A 15,632-nucleotide genomic window follows, 5' to 3' on the forward strand; every position below is an offset into this window, starting at 1 on the left:
TTTCTTCACTCTCCTTTGCCCCGGACATGATGGAACCAATGGATGTATTTCAGATGGTTGCTCGCAAGCTTTTAAGATCCCAGAGAACTACTCACCAAAATGGATGTAGAACATTTTCTTTATGAACTTAGTTATGCCAATTGACCTAGATGTCCCCTGAGATCATGTTTCGCAGCCCTCAGCCCCAGTAACTCGGTTCCTTGAGGTGTTTAAATGTATCTAGGAAGCTTCTATGGTTTTGCCTTGGTCCAGTTGTGCTGACTTCCCCTATATTGTGTATTGTCTTTCCCTTCACCAAAGTTAACGCTTGTCTACTATCTTAGTTAGTGAGTTCCCTTCCCCATCCCTCCTCTCCCTTGTAACCAACGAAGATTGTTTTTTCTGTGTATAAAATTTTTCATGAGTTTTTATAACAGTGTTCTCATATATTTGTCCTTTTGTGATTGACTTATTTCTCTCAACATAATGCCCTCCAGATTCATCCATGTCGTGAGATATTTTGAGGATTCATCATTGTTCTTTATCATTTTGTAGCATTCCATTATGTAAAATAATTTGTTCCTCCATTCATCTGTTGATGGGCACTTAGGTTGTTTTCATCTTTTTGCTATTGTGACTAATGCTGCACAGAACATGAGTATGCATATGCCTATTTGTGTGACGGCTCTCATTTCTCTAGGATATATTCCTAGGAGAATTGCTGGATGGTATGATATTTCTGTTTCTAGTTTTTAAGGAGGCACCATATCATTTTCTGTAGTGGTTATGCCATTTTACACTCCCACCAGCAGTTCCTAAGAGTTCCAATCTCCCCGAACTTCTCTAGCATATCTCATTTTCTGGGTTTTGTTTTTTTTTTTTTTTTTGTGCCAGTAATGTCGGGGCGAGGTAGTATTTCATTGTAGTTATGATTTGCATTTCTCTAATGGCTAACGATCAAGAGCATTTCTTCATGTGTCTGTTAGCTGTATCAATGTCTTCTTGATGAAGTGTCTGTTCAAATCCTTTGCTCATTTTTTTAATTGGATTATTTGTCTTTTTGTTATTGAGGTGTTTCAGTATTCCATAGATTTTAGAGATTAGACCCTTGTTGGATATGTCATAGTCAAAAAATTTTTCCCAGTCTGTGTGTTCTCTTTTTACTCTTTTGGTGAGGTCTTTTGATGAGAATAAGTGTTTAACTTTTAGGAGCTCCCAGTTATGGCACAGTGGTTAAGAGCTCCGCTGCTGACCAAAAGGTTGGGAGTTTGAGTCCACCAACTGCTCCCTGGAAACCCTATGGGGCAGCTCTCTGTCCTGTAGGGTTGCTATGAGTCAGAATCGACTTGGTGGCAATGGGCTTGGCTTGGGCCAGTTATCGAGTTTATCTTCTGGTGTTTGTGAATTGTTAGTTACGGTTTGTATTGAATTTATGCCATGTTTAGGGCCCCTACGTTGTCTTTATTTATCTATTCATTTATTTTCTTCCATGATCTTTAGAGTTTTGGGTTTTATATTTAGGTCTTTAATCCATTTTTAGTTAGTTTTTGTGTATGGTATGAGGTATGGGTCCTGTTTCATTTCTTTACAGATGCACATCCAGTTTTGCCAGCACCGTTTGTTAAAAAGACTGTCTTTTCCCCATTTAATGAACTTTGTTTCTTTGTCAAAGATAAGCTGACCACAGGTAGATGGATTTACATCTAGGTTCTCGATTCTGCTCCACTGGTCTATGTGTCTGTTGTTGAACCAATACAAGGCTGTTTTGACTACCGGGGCTGTATAGTAGATTCTGAGATCAGAGAGTATGAGGCCTCCTACTTTGTTCTTTATCTTCAATGCTGCTTTGCTTATCCAAGGCCTCTTTCTTTTCCATATAAATGGTATGGAGCCCTGGTGGCACAGTGGTTAAAAGCTGGGCTGCAAAACAAAAGGTTGGCAGTTCAAATCCAGCTTCCTTGGAAATCCTATGGGGCAGTTCTACTCTGTCCTACAGGGTCACTATGACTTGAATCGATGGCAATAGGTTTGTTTTATTTTATAAATGGTATTGTTTATCTGATTTCTGTTTTGAAATTCTCTTTGTTGATGTATAAGAATCCAACCAATTTTTGTATGTTGACTTGTATCCTGCAACCCTGCTGAATCCTTCTATTAGTTTCAGTAGTTTTCCTGTGGAATTTTTGGGGTTCTCTATGTATAAGATCAAATCATCTGTGAATACAGATAGTTTTACTTCTTCCTTTCCAATATGGATGCCTTTTGTTTCTTTTTTTTGCCTTATTGCTCTAGCCAGGACTTCCAGCATAATCTTAAATAGGAGTGGTGAAAAAGGGCGTCCTCGTCTTGTTCCTATTCTCAGGGGGAATGTTTTTAGCCTCTCTCCATTGAGAATGATGTTGGCTGTTGGTTTTGTATACATGCCCTTTATTATGTTGAGGTATTTCTCTTCTATTCCTATTTTATTGAGAGTTTTTATCAAGAATGGGTGTTAGACTTTATCAAATGCCTTTTCTGCATCTATTGAGATGATCATGTGCTTGTTTTCTTTTTTTCTATTTCAGTCGTGGATTACATTCATTGATTTTCTAACACTGAACCATCCTTGCATATTTTGTATGAATCCCACTTGGTCTGTGGTGTATTATTTTTTTGATATGATACTGAATTCTATTGGCTAGAATTTTGTTGAGACTTTTTGTGTCTATATTCATGAGAGATATTGGGTGCAATTTTCTTTTTCCATGGTGTTTGCCTGGCTTTGGTATCAGATTTATGTTGGCTTCATAGAATGAATTCAGGAGTATTCCTTCCTTTTCTATGCTCTGAATAGTTTGAGTGGTATTGGTGTGAGCTCTTCTCTGAATGTTTGGTACAATTCTCCAGTAAAGCCGTCAGGGTCAGGGCTTTTTTTGGGGGGGTGGGGGAGAGTTTTGTTTTATTACTTCTTCAGTCTCTTCTCTTGTTATGGGTCTGTTCAGATTTTCTGTTTGTTGTTAGTTTATGTAGGTAGTGTGTTTCTAGAAATTTGTCCATTCCCTCTAGGCTGTCAAATTTGTTGGCGTACAATTTTTCATAGTATTCTGTCATGATCCTTTTTATTTCAGTTGGGTCTGTTGTAATGTCCCCTGTCTCATTTCTTATGTGTATTATTTGCTTCCTCTCCTGTTTTTCTTTTGTCAGTTTGGCCAATGGTTTGTCGATTTTGTTGATCTTTTCAGAGAAATGGTCTTGTTGATTCTTTCTAGTGTATTTCTGTTCTCTATTTCATTTACTTCTGCTCTAATCTTTATTATTTCCTTTCTTCTGATGCCTGTGGGCTACTTTTGCTGTTCTCTTTCTACTTGTTTGCATTGTAGGGTTAAAGTTTTAATTTTGGCCCATTTTTCTTTTTCTTGATATTGTGTTTATTGCTATGAACGGATCTCTGAGCACTACCTTTGCTGTGTCCCAAAGGTTTTGGTATGATGTGTTTTCAATCTCATTTAATTTTAGGAATTTTTTTATTCCCTCATTGATTTCTTCTATTATCTAGTTGTTTTTAAGCAACTTGTTATTCAGTTTCCACGTCTTTATCGTTTTCCCTTGCTCTTCCCATTATTGATTTCGACTTTATTGGTGTGATCAGAGAGAAATTTTGTATTATTTTGATTATTTGGATTCTACGAAGGGTTGCTTTGTGGCCTAAAATGTGGTCTGTTCTGGAGAGCATTTCATGTGCACTGGAGAAGAAGGTATACTTTGCTGCTGTTGGGAGCAGTGTTCTATATATGTCTATGAGGTCAAGTTGGTTGATTGTGGCCTTTAAGTCTTCAGTATTTTTGTTTAATTTCTTTCTAGATGCGTTCTGTCCTTTACCAAGAGTGGTGTGTTGAAGTCTCCTACTATTATTGTGGAGCTGTGTATTCACTTTTCAGTGTTGTTAGAGTTTGTTTTATGTACTTTGGAGCCCTGTTTTGGGTGTGTAGACATTTATTACGGTTATGTCTTCTTGGTGGATTGTATTTTTAATCATTAAATAATCTCCTTCCTTGTCTTTTATGGTTGATTTTGCCTTAAAGTCTATTTTGTCTGAGATAAGTATTGCCACTCCTGCCCTTTTTTGGTTACCGTTTGCTTGATATAACTTTTTCCATCCTTTGATTTTTAATATATTTATGTTTTTGTGTCTAAGGTGTGTCTCTTGTAAACAGCATATTGATGGGTCCTGTTTTTCTATCCATTCTGCCACTCTCTCTCTCTTTATGGGTGCATTTAAGCCATTTACATTCAGTACGATTATCAATAGGTATGAGTTTATTGCTGTTATATTTCCCCCATGTGTCTGTCTCTTTGTTGTACTGTGGGGGCTTGATGTGATGCTGGAAGCTATGCCACCGGTATTCAGATACCAGCAGGGTCACCCAAGGCAGACAGGTTTCAGCTGAGCTTCCAGACTAAGACAACTAGGAAGAAGGACTCGGCAGTCTACTTCTGAAAAGCATTAGCCAGTGAAAACTTTATGAATAGCAGCGGAACATTGTCTGATATAGTGCTGGAAGATGAGCCCCCCAGGTTGGAAGGCACTCAGAAGATGACTGGGGAAGAGCTGCCTCCTCAAAGTAGGGTCGACCTTAATGATGTGAATGGAGTAAAGCTTTTTGGACCTTCATTTGCTGATGTGGCACATCTCAAAATGAGAAGAAACAGCTGCAAAATCCATTAATAATCAGAACCTGGAATGTACAAAGTATGAACCTAGGAAAATTGGAAATCATCTAAAATGAAATGGAACGCATAAATATCGATATCCTAGGCATCAGTGAGCTGAAATGGACTGGTATTGGCCATTTTGAATTGGACAATCATATAGTCTACTGTGCTGGGAATGACAACTTGAAGAGGAATGTGGTGTTGCATTCATTGTCAAAAAGAACGTTTCAAGATCTATCCTGAAGTACAGTGTCGTCAGTGGTAGGATAACATCCATACGCCTACAAGGAAGACAAGTTAATACGACTATTATTCAAATTTGCGCGCCAACCACTAGGGCCAAAGATGAAGAGATAGAAGATTTTTATCAGCTGCTGCAGTCTGAAATTGATCGAACATGAAATCAAGGTGCATTGATAATTACTGGTGATTGGAATGTAAAGGTTGGAAAAAAAGAAGAAGGATCAGTAGTTGGAAAAACATGGCCTTGATGATAGAAACAATGCCGGAGATCTGAACGACAGAATTTTGCAAGACCACCGACTTCATTGCAAATACCTTCTTTCACCAACATAAACGGCAACTACACACATGGACCTTGCCAGACGGGACACACAGAAATCAAATTAACTATATCTGTGGAAAGAGACGATGGAAAGGCTCAACATCATCAGTCAGAACAAGGCCAGGGGCCGACTGTGTAACAGACCATCAATTGCTCATATGCAAGTTCAAGCTGAAACTGAAGAAAACCAGAGCAAGTCCACAATAGCCAAAGTATGACCTTGAGTATATCCCACCTGAATTTAGAGACCATCTCAAGAATAGATTTGATGCATTGAACACTAGTGACCGAAGACCAGACAAGTTGTGGAATGACATCAAAGATATCATCCATGAAGAAAGCAAAAGGTCACTGAAAAGACAGTAAAGAAAGGAAAGACCAAGATGGATGTCAGAGGAGACTCTGAAACTTGCTCTTAAGCATCGAGCAGCTAAAGCAAAAGGAAGAATTGATGAAGTAAAAGAACTGAACAGGTGATTTCAAAGGGCCTCTCGAGAAGACAAAGTATTATAATGACTTATGCAAAGAGCTGGAGATGGAAAACGAAAAGGGAAGAAGACGCTTAGCATTTCTCAAGCTGAAAGAACTAAAATTCAAGGCTCGAGTTGCAATAGTGAAGGATTCCATGGGGAAAATATTAAACGACACAGAAAGCATGAAAAGAAGATGGAAGGAATACACTGAGTCATTACACCAAAAAGAATTAGTCGATATTCAACTATTTCAAGAGGTGGCATATGATCAGGAACCGATGGTACTGAAGGAAGAAGTCCAAGCTGCCATGAAGGCATTGGTGAAAAACAAGGCTCCAGGAATTGATGCAATATCAATTGAGATGTTTCAACAAACAGATGCAGCACTGGAGGTGCTCACTGGTCTATACCAAGAAATATGGAGGACATATTCCTGGCCAACTGACTGGAAGAGATCCATATTTATGCCTATTCCCAGGAAAGGTGATCCAATTGAATGTGGAAATTATAGAGCAATATCATTAATATCACATGCAAGTAAAATTTTGCTGAAGATCATTCAAAAATGGCTGCAGCAGTATATCAACAGGGGACTGCCAGAAATTCAGGCCAGTTTCAGAAAAGGACGTGGAACCAGGGATATCATTGCTGATGTTAGGTAGATCCTGGCTGAAAGCAGAGGATACCAGAAGGATGTTTACCTGTGTTTTATTGATTATGCAAAGGCATTCGACTGTGTGGATCATAACAAATTATGGATAACATTGCAAAGAATGAGAATTCCAGAACACTTAATTGTGCTCATGAGGAACCTTTGCATAGATCAAGAGGCAGTTGTTTGGACAGAATAAGGGGATACTGATTGGTTTAAAGTCAGGGAAGGTGTCCGTCAGGGCTGTATTCTTTCACCATACCTATTTAATCTGTATGCTGAACAAATAATCTGAGATGCTGGACTATATGAAGAAGAACAGGGCATCAGGACTGGAGGAAGACTCATTAACAACCTGCGTTATGCAGATAACACAACCTTACTTGCTGAAAGGGAAGAGGGCTTGAAGCACTTACTAATGAAGATCAAAGACCAAAGCCTTCAGTATGGATTGCACCTCAACATAAAGAAAACAAAAATCCTCACAACTGGACCAATGAGGAACATCATGATAAATGGAGAAAAGATTGAAGTTGTCAAGGATTTCATTTTACTTGGATCCACAATCAACAGCCATGGAAGCAGCAGTCAAGAAATCAAAATATGCATTGCATTGGGTAAATCTGCTGCAAAGGACCTCTTCGAAGTGTTGAAGAGCAAAGAGGTCAACCTGAAGACTAAGGTGCGCCTGACCCAAGCCATGGTATTTTCAAAAGCGTCATATGCATGTGAAAGGTGGACAATGAATAAAGAAGACTGAAGAACAGCTGACGCCTTTGAATTGTGGTGTTGGAGAAGAATTTTGAATATACCATGGACTGCAGAAAGAACGAACAAACCTGTCTTTGAAGAAGTACAACCAGAATGCTCCTTAGAAGCAAGGATGGTGAGACTGCATCTCACATACTTTGGACATATTGTCAGGAGGAATCAGTCCTTGGAGAAGGATATCATGCTTGGCAGAGTACAGGGTCAGCGGAAAAGAGGAAGACCCTCAACGAGGTGGATTGACACAGCGGCTGCAACAATGAGCTCAAGCATAACAAGGATTGTAAGGGTGGCTCAGGATCAGGCAGTTTTTCGTTCTGTTGTGCATAGGGTCAGTATGTGTTGGAATCGACTCGACGGCACCTAACAACAACAGCAACATATTATTATTATTATTGTGCCTTTTTTTTGTGGTACTGATGTTTTCGTTATTCCTTTTACTTTGCTGTGCTGACTTCCTTTTGTTTGTGCATTTTCTTTTCATTTCTTTAGCTTTTGCAGATTTTGTGTTTCCTGATACTATGTTTTTCTTCTCTATTCTGTTGAGTAGGTTTGTTAACTTTGTGGTTACCTTGAAATTTACCCTTATCTTCCTAAGTTTGAACTACTCTTTTATTACTTGATATCACCTTGACTTCCTCTCCTTTTGAAAGTTCTATACCAACACCTTTTTATTGTTTTGACATTATTGTCATTTACAGATTGACGTCTCTGTTTTCCTGTTTCAAGTCTTTTAGCTCTGTTTGATTATTGAGAGTCTTTGCCTAGGTTCATATCTGGCTTATGCTGTCCTGTGTCCTAGACTCTGGTTTTTGTACGATGTTGTTCGTTCTCTAACTGAAGGACTCCCTTCAATATTTCTTGTAAATTTGGTTTGGTTTTTACATATTCTCTTAATTTCTGCTTGTCTGGCAAGTTCACCATTGTATCCGAGAGTTTTGCAGGACATATTATTCTTGAGTAGTGGTTTTTTTCTTTCTAGGTTTTTTATATGTCATTCTGTTGCCTTCTTGCCTGCATAGTTTCGGCTGAATAATCAGAGCTTAGTCTTATTTCTTGCCCTTTGTAAGCGACTTTCCACTTTCTTGAATCCTGCTTTCAGGATTCTTACTTTGTCTTTGATTTTGACAAGGGTGATTATGATATGTCTTGGTGACTTTCTTTTGGGGCCTATCCTATATGGAATTTGTTGAGCTTCTCGGTTGGTCAGCTTTTCATCTTTCGTATTTGGGAAGTTTTCTGCCAGCAAATCTTCAGCAATCTTTTCTGTGTTTTCCATTTTCTCTGTCTGGTCTGGAACTCTGATCACGTGCACATTGTTGCTCTTGATTATGTCTCACATAATTCTTAGGTTTTCTTCATTCATTTCTCTGATTTTTCCTCAAACTAAGCGGCTTGTCTTTTATGGTTGATTTTACCTTTTGTCCATGGATTTGCCTTCAATCTTGCTGATTCTGTCTCCCACTGTTTCAAATTTGATCCTAAAACCTTGTAATGAGTTTTCTATTTCTGAAATGTTGTTGCTTATGTTTTGAATTTCTAGCTGCTGTTTTTGTATGATTTCTGATTGCTTATTTATTTTGATATTTTGTTCTTGTATTATTTTCCTGAATTCTTCTATTGCTTTGTCTGTGTTTTCCTTGATTCTGTCTATTTTTTCCTTGGTTTTGTCTGTGTTTTTCTTGATCTTTTTCCTAATCTCTTGGAGAGCCCTAACAATTAGTCTTTTGAATTCCATGCCAGGTAATTCCATTTCTTTTCCTTCTTCTGGAAGATCATCTGATTATTTTGGTCACTTGCTGGAGCCATCATGTCCTACTTTTTCATATGTTTTGATATTGTCTGCTGTCTCTGAGACATTAAGCTATCTTTTCCTTTACTTATTGATTATATGTTCTTTTATTTCACCTTGCTTCTTTGTTTTGTTTTGATATGTCAGGGCAGGTGGGCCAGATGTGCTTTGATGCTTGCTTGTCTGTGGGTACGACAGCTCTCACCAACCTTGTCTGGGTGAGCAGGGCAACAGCAGGCAGGGCAATCCTACTTTACTGTACACTGATTTGGCAAGATGTCTCAGTGTGGACTGGGTGAGCATTGTCTGCCTCCTGATGTTGGTCCGGTGGTGTGGAAGTGTTCACAGCCACTCACCAGATAGGCAGGGGTGTTGGACAATGAGTGGTATGAGCTTTCTTCCCACCATCCAGCAGCTTGTTGAGTGGTGGGGGGAGCAGCACAGGTCTGGTGTGGTGGCAGGCCTGAGCCAGGGGTGCTCTAGCTGCAGTGGCATGGTGAGGACTGGTGGGAAGGGGAGGTGGCGTATGGGGCTAGCTGAGGGGAAGAAAGAAAAGTAAAGAGAGAGAAAGAAGAAAAAAGAATAATAAGGGTAACCAGCAGGTGGGGGCAGGGTGGACCTAAAGGCCAGTGGGAAAAAGGGAAGATGGCGTATGGGGCTAGGTGGGAAGTAGAAAGTGGCAAGCTGGTAGCTCACTAGCCACAGAAGTACACCATGGCCCAGCAGAAAGGGATAAAGGTGGTGTACAAGGGTAGGTGGGAGGGAGAAAGAAAAGAAACAAAGGTGAAAAAAAAAAGAAGGAAAAAAATGGCATGGCAGGAGCCGACGGGTGGGATGAGGCAGACCCAGGCTGACAGGGGGTCAGTGGCTTTCTAGTCAATATGGTATGGCATGGACTGGCAGGAAGTGGCAAAGGTGGAGTACGGGCTAGGTGGGAGGGAGAAAGAAAAGGAGGAAAAGGGGGAAAAAAATGGCATGGTGGGAGCTGGTGGGTGTGGGCAGGGGGAGGGTCTGGGCTGGCAGCAGGCTGGTGGCTCTCTATACAAAGCAGCACACCATGGTCCAGCAGGAAGGGGTAGAGGCAGAGTATGGGGCTAGGTGGGAGGGAGAAACAAAAGGAAGAAAGGAAAAAGAAAAAGAAAAAATGGCATAGCAGGAGCTGACAGGTGAGGGCGGGGCAGATCCAGGGTGATAGTGGGCTGGTAGCTCTCTAGCTGAGTGGCATGGCATGGCCTGTGGTGAAGGGTGAGGGTGGCATACAGGGCTAGGTGGGAGGAAAAAGAAAATGCAGGAAGAAAGGGGGGAAAATGGTGTGTCAGGCACTGGCTGATGGGGATGGAGTAGACCAGGGTTGATAGCAGGCCAGCAGCTCTCTAGCCAGGAGGTGCAGTGTGGCCCATCGGAAAGGGGTGGGGCTGGGATGGTGTATAAGGCAGAAGGGTAAGGGATGGGAAAGTGTGTTCCTCTTGCTACTGGGTGCTCTGTCTCCTATTGGGAGCTCCATGAATTGCCTTCTCATACTCCCTGTCTTGAGCCATTGCTGGCTATGCTCCAAGATGGCGATGCTGTACTGTTAGTTGGCAGGGGTGCTCCAATATGTATCTCTTCTTATTCTCTATTTTCTTTCAGTTTCTTCTTCCATTCGGTGTTTGATCTAGTTCTTTATCCCTTCATTTATGCTTACGGTTTCAGGATTGACATTTGTATCTGTTTTACTTAGCTTTTTGGGCCTTTGCTGCAGAGGGATGGGATGACATGATGCATCTGTCTGCAGTGCCATATTGGCTCCACCTCCTCTCTCTGTGGCTTTTCTTGGCCAGGTCTGGCCCTTGTGCTTGTTGGTCTAGCTCTTAACCAACACCTTTAGGTCAACCCTGGGCCAATGCCATGGTTAGGCCAGCATTACCACAGCTCTTGAGGCAAAACTTTTACAGTGTATGCTAAAGCCTCTGTTCTGTTGGCAACCTTGCCCAGAGGTTCCCAGTTCTCCTCCATGGGCCAACTCTGCCCACTGCCACTGTCATCCAATGTCATGGTTTCCACTGCACCATTTCTCTGCTACTCAGCTCTTGCCAACCTTTCTCTTGATTTTCAGTATCCTGTTACCAGCTGTCAAGAGTCCTTGACAGCTCTTCTAAGAGGTTCTCAGTGCAGGCCCCTATGTCCAAAGGACACACTCCCCTCCTGGCTCTTGCTAATCAGACAGTCCCCTGTGAGACTACACATTCTAGAGTTTTTATCAGACACTGGCAGTTCCCCCAGTCAATCCTGGTAAAGGTAAGATGGAGGGGGGGAAGACAATCTTGGTAAAGGTCAACTACTGAGGTGGGGGCAGTCAATCCATGTAAAGGTGGATCAATCACTTGCAAGGTGCTTATGTAGATAACAAACCTACCAATCCTTAAGCATACTGCAGCCTGACCAATCATTGGTCAGGAAAACCCACTGCACCACAGCAAGGTATTTCATTCCCTGGCCTTGCTAACTGGCTTTCATTGGCCTAATGAAGGTAAACACAATTTTTCCCAAAAGCTTAACCTTAAAAATAGGAAGAAGAAGGAGTAGGGAAGTGAGAGGATGGTCGTAGCTGTTGTTACCAAAAAAACCAAACCCAGTGCCGTCGAGTCGATTCCGACTCACAGAAACCCTTTAGTACAGGGTAGAACTGCCCCATACAGTTTCCAAGGAGCGCCTGGCAGATTCAAACTGCCGACCCTGTGGTTTCCAGCCATAGCACTTAACCACTACGCCACCAGAGTTTCCACTGCTGTTGTTAGGTGCCATCAACACAGCTCCAAGGCATGGTGACCCTATGCACAACAGAGCGAAACACTGCCCAGTCCTGCGCCTTCCTCAGAATTGTTGCTTTGCTTGAGCCCATTATAGCAGCCACTGTGTCAATCCATCCCATTGAGTGTCTTCCTCTTTTTTGCTGACCCTCCGCTTTACTAAGCATGATGTCCTGTTCCAGGGACTGATCCCTCCTGATAATATGTCCAAAGTATGTGAGTTGTAGTCTTGCCATCACTGCTTCTAAGAAGCATTCAGGTTGTACTTCTTCCAAGGCAGAATTGTTTGTTCTTTTCGCAGTCTGTGGTATAGTCAATATTCTTTGCCAACACCACAATTCAAAGGTGTCAATTCTTCTGTGGTCTTCCTTATTTGCTGTCCAGCTTTAGCATGCATATGAGGCGATTAAAAACACCATGGCTTGGGTCAGGCTCACCATAGTCCTCAAGGTGACATCTTTGCTTTTCAACACTTTAAAAAGGTCTTTTGCAGCTGATTTGCCCAATGCAATGTGTCTTTTGATTTCTTGACTGCTGCTTCCATGTGTGTTGACTGTGGATTCAGGTAAAATGAAATCCTTGACAACTTCAATCTTTTCTCCATTTATCATGATGTTGCTTATTGGTCTAGTTGTGAGGATTTTTGTTTTCTTTATGTTGAGGTGTAAGCCATATTGAAGGCTGTGGTGTCTGATCTTCATCAGTAAGTGCTTCAAGTCCTCTTCAATTTCAGCAAGGAAGGTTGTGTCATCTGCATAACGCAGGTTGTTAATGAGTCTTCCTCCAATTCTGATGCCCTGCTCTTCTTCATATAATCCAGCTTCTTGGATCATTTCTTCAGATAGAATAGGTATGGTGAAAGAATACAACCCTGACACATAGCTTTCCTAACTTTAAACTATGCAGTACCCCCTTGTTTTGTTCAAATGACTGCCTCTTGATCCATGTACAGATTCCTCATGAGCACAATAATGTGTTCCAGAATTCCCATTTTCCGCAATGTTATCCATAATTCGTTATGATCCACACAGTTGAATGCCTTTGCATAGTCAATAAAACACAGGTAAACATCTTTCTGGTATTCTCTGCTTGCAGCCAGGGTCCATCTGACATCAGCAATGATATTCCTGGTTCCACGTCCTCTTCTCAATCCAGCTTGAATTTCTGGCAGTTCCCTGTCAATACACTGCAGCAGCCACTTTTGAATGATCTTCAGCAAAATTTTGCTTGCGTGTGATATTAATGATGTTTGATAATTTCTGCATTCAGTTGGATCCCTTTCTTGGGAATAGGCGTAAATATGGATCTCTTCCAGTCAGTTGGCCAGGTAACTGTCTTCCAAGTTTCTTGGAATAGAGGAGTGAGCACTTCCAGCAATGCACCCATTTGTTGAAACGTCTCAATTGGTATTCCATCAATTCCTGGAGACTTGTTTTTTACCCAATGCCTTCAGTGCAACTTGGACTTCTTCCTTCAGTACCATTGGTTCCTGATCATATGTTACCTCATGAAATGGTTGAACATCAACCAATTCTTTTTGGCATAGTGGCTTTATGTATTCCTTCCATCTTCTTTTGATGCTTCCTCCATTTTTTTAATATTTTCCCCATAGAATCCTTAAGTATTGCAACTGGGAGCTGGAATTTTTTCTTCAGTTCTTTTAGCTTGAGAAGTGCTGAGTGTGTTCTTCTCTTTGGGTTTTCTATCTCCAGGTCTTTGCATATGTCATTATAATACTTTACTTTGTCTTCTTGAGCCACTCTTTGAAATCTTCTGTTCAGCTCTTTTACTTCATTATTTTTTTCTTTTGCATTAGCTACTCAGCATTCAAGAGCAAGTTCCAGAGTCTCTTTTGACATCCATTTAGTTCTTTTCTTTCTCTCCTGTCTTTTTAATGACCTCTTGCTTTTTTCATGTACGATGTCTTTGATGTCATTCCACCACTTATCTGGTCTTCGGTCATTAGTGTTCAACACGTCAAATCTATTCTTGAGATGGTCTCTAAATTCAGGTGGGCTATATTCAAGGTCATACTTTGGCTCTCATGGACTTGTTCTAATTTTCTTCAGTTTCACCTTGAACTTGCATATGAGTAATTGATGATCTGTTCCACAGTTGGCCCTTGGCCTTGTTCTGACTGATGATATTATTGAGGTTTTTCATAGTCTCTTTCCACACATGCAGTCGATTTGATTCCTGTTTATTCCATCTAGTGAGGTTCATGGGTATAGTCACTGTTTATGCTGATGAAAAAAGTATTTGCAATGAAGAAGTTATTGGTCTTGCAAAATTCAATCATGTGATCTCTAACATCGTTTCTATCACCAAGACCATATTTTCCAACTACCAGTCCTTCTTCTTTGTTTCCAACTTTCACATTCCAATCGCCAGTAATTATCAGTGCATCCTGATTGCATGTTCAGTCAATTGCAGACTGCAGAAGTTGGTAAAAATCTTCAGTTTCTTAATCTTTGGCCTTAGTGGTTGGTGTGTAAATTTGAATAATAGTCATATTAACTGGTCTTCCTTGTAGGCATGTGGATATTATTCTATCGCTGACTACGTTGTACTTCAGGATACATCTTGAAATGTTCTTTTTGACTGTGAATGCAATGCCATTCCTCTTCAAGTTGTCATTCCCATCATAGTAGACAATATGATTGTCCAGTTCAAAATGCCCAATACCAGTCCATTTCAGCTCACTAATGCCTAGGATATTGATGTCTATGCGTTCCATTTCATTTTTGATGATTTCCGACTTTCCTAGATTCATACTTCATATATTCTAGGTTCTGATTATTAATGGATGTTTGCAGCTGTTTCTTCTCCTTTTGAGTCATGCCACTTCAGCAAATAAATGTCCTGAAAGCTTGACCCATTCACGTCATTAAGGTCAACTCTACTTTGAGGAGGCGGCTCTTCCCCAATTGTATTTCAAGTGCCTTCCATCCTGAGGGGCTCATCTTCCAGCATTAAATCTGACAATGTTCCACTGCTATTCTTAAGGTTTTCACTGGCTAATTCTTTTCAGAAGTAGCCTGTGGGTCCTTCTCCCTAGCCTGTCTTAGTCTGGAAGCTCAGCTGAAACCTGTCCGTCATGGGTTACCCTGCTGGTATTTGAATACCAGTGGTAAGTGCTACGGCTGCTAACTAAAGGGTCGGCAGTTCGAATCCGCCAGATGCTCCTTGGAAACTCTATAGGGCAGTTCTACTCTGTTCTATAGGGTCACTAGGAGTCAGAATTGACTCGACGGCACTGGGTTTTTTTTGGGGGGGGGTATAGCTTCCAGCATCACAGCAACACACAAGTCCCCACAGTATGACAAACTGACAGACACATGGGGAAGAGGATGGTAAGTGAGCTAATTCCTCAGTGTTCATAAAAAAAAAAGTCAAAGAAGCTTCTAAAGTTAAGATATTAAGAAAGAAGAGTCTTTTCATATTATTTAGCGTTATGGAGGCAACTACCAAGAAGAACTAAGTATGCTTTTTTAAAGCAGTTACTTCCAGAGAAAAGAACTGTCCTATCTGAAATTCTTTTTATGGATTTGAATGTATTATTATGATAGTAATTTAAGAACAAGGCAAACTAAACTCTTCCAAGAAATCTCACACTATTTTACTTAATGTTTCACATGTATTTTTTTAATTGTTAAAAAATAGGCTATATTCAATAAAGGCAAAACAAAAAGTATTGCCCTGTTGTATTTCAGAGAATCAGTGAACATCCTATTCAGCAATGTAGTTAGTGTGATGGTTAAGGTTATATGGTGACTTGTCTAGGCCATGATTCTCAGTGGTTTGGCAGATATTATGTAATCATTCTCCATTTTGTGATCTGATAAGAGCTATCAGCTGAAAAGGGAGCTTCCTTGGGAGCATGGCCTGCATTCAATATATATGAATGTTCTGGCAAAGCTCA

This window comes from Loxodonta africana, chromosome 14, assembly GCF_030014295.1.
Source record: "Loxodonta africana isolate mLoxAfr1 chromosome 14, mLoxAfr1.hap2, whole genome shotgun sequence".
Classification (NCBI taxonomy): Eukaryota; Metazoa; Chordata; class Mammalia; order Proboscidea; family Elephantidae; genus Loxodonta; species Loxodonta africana.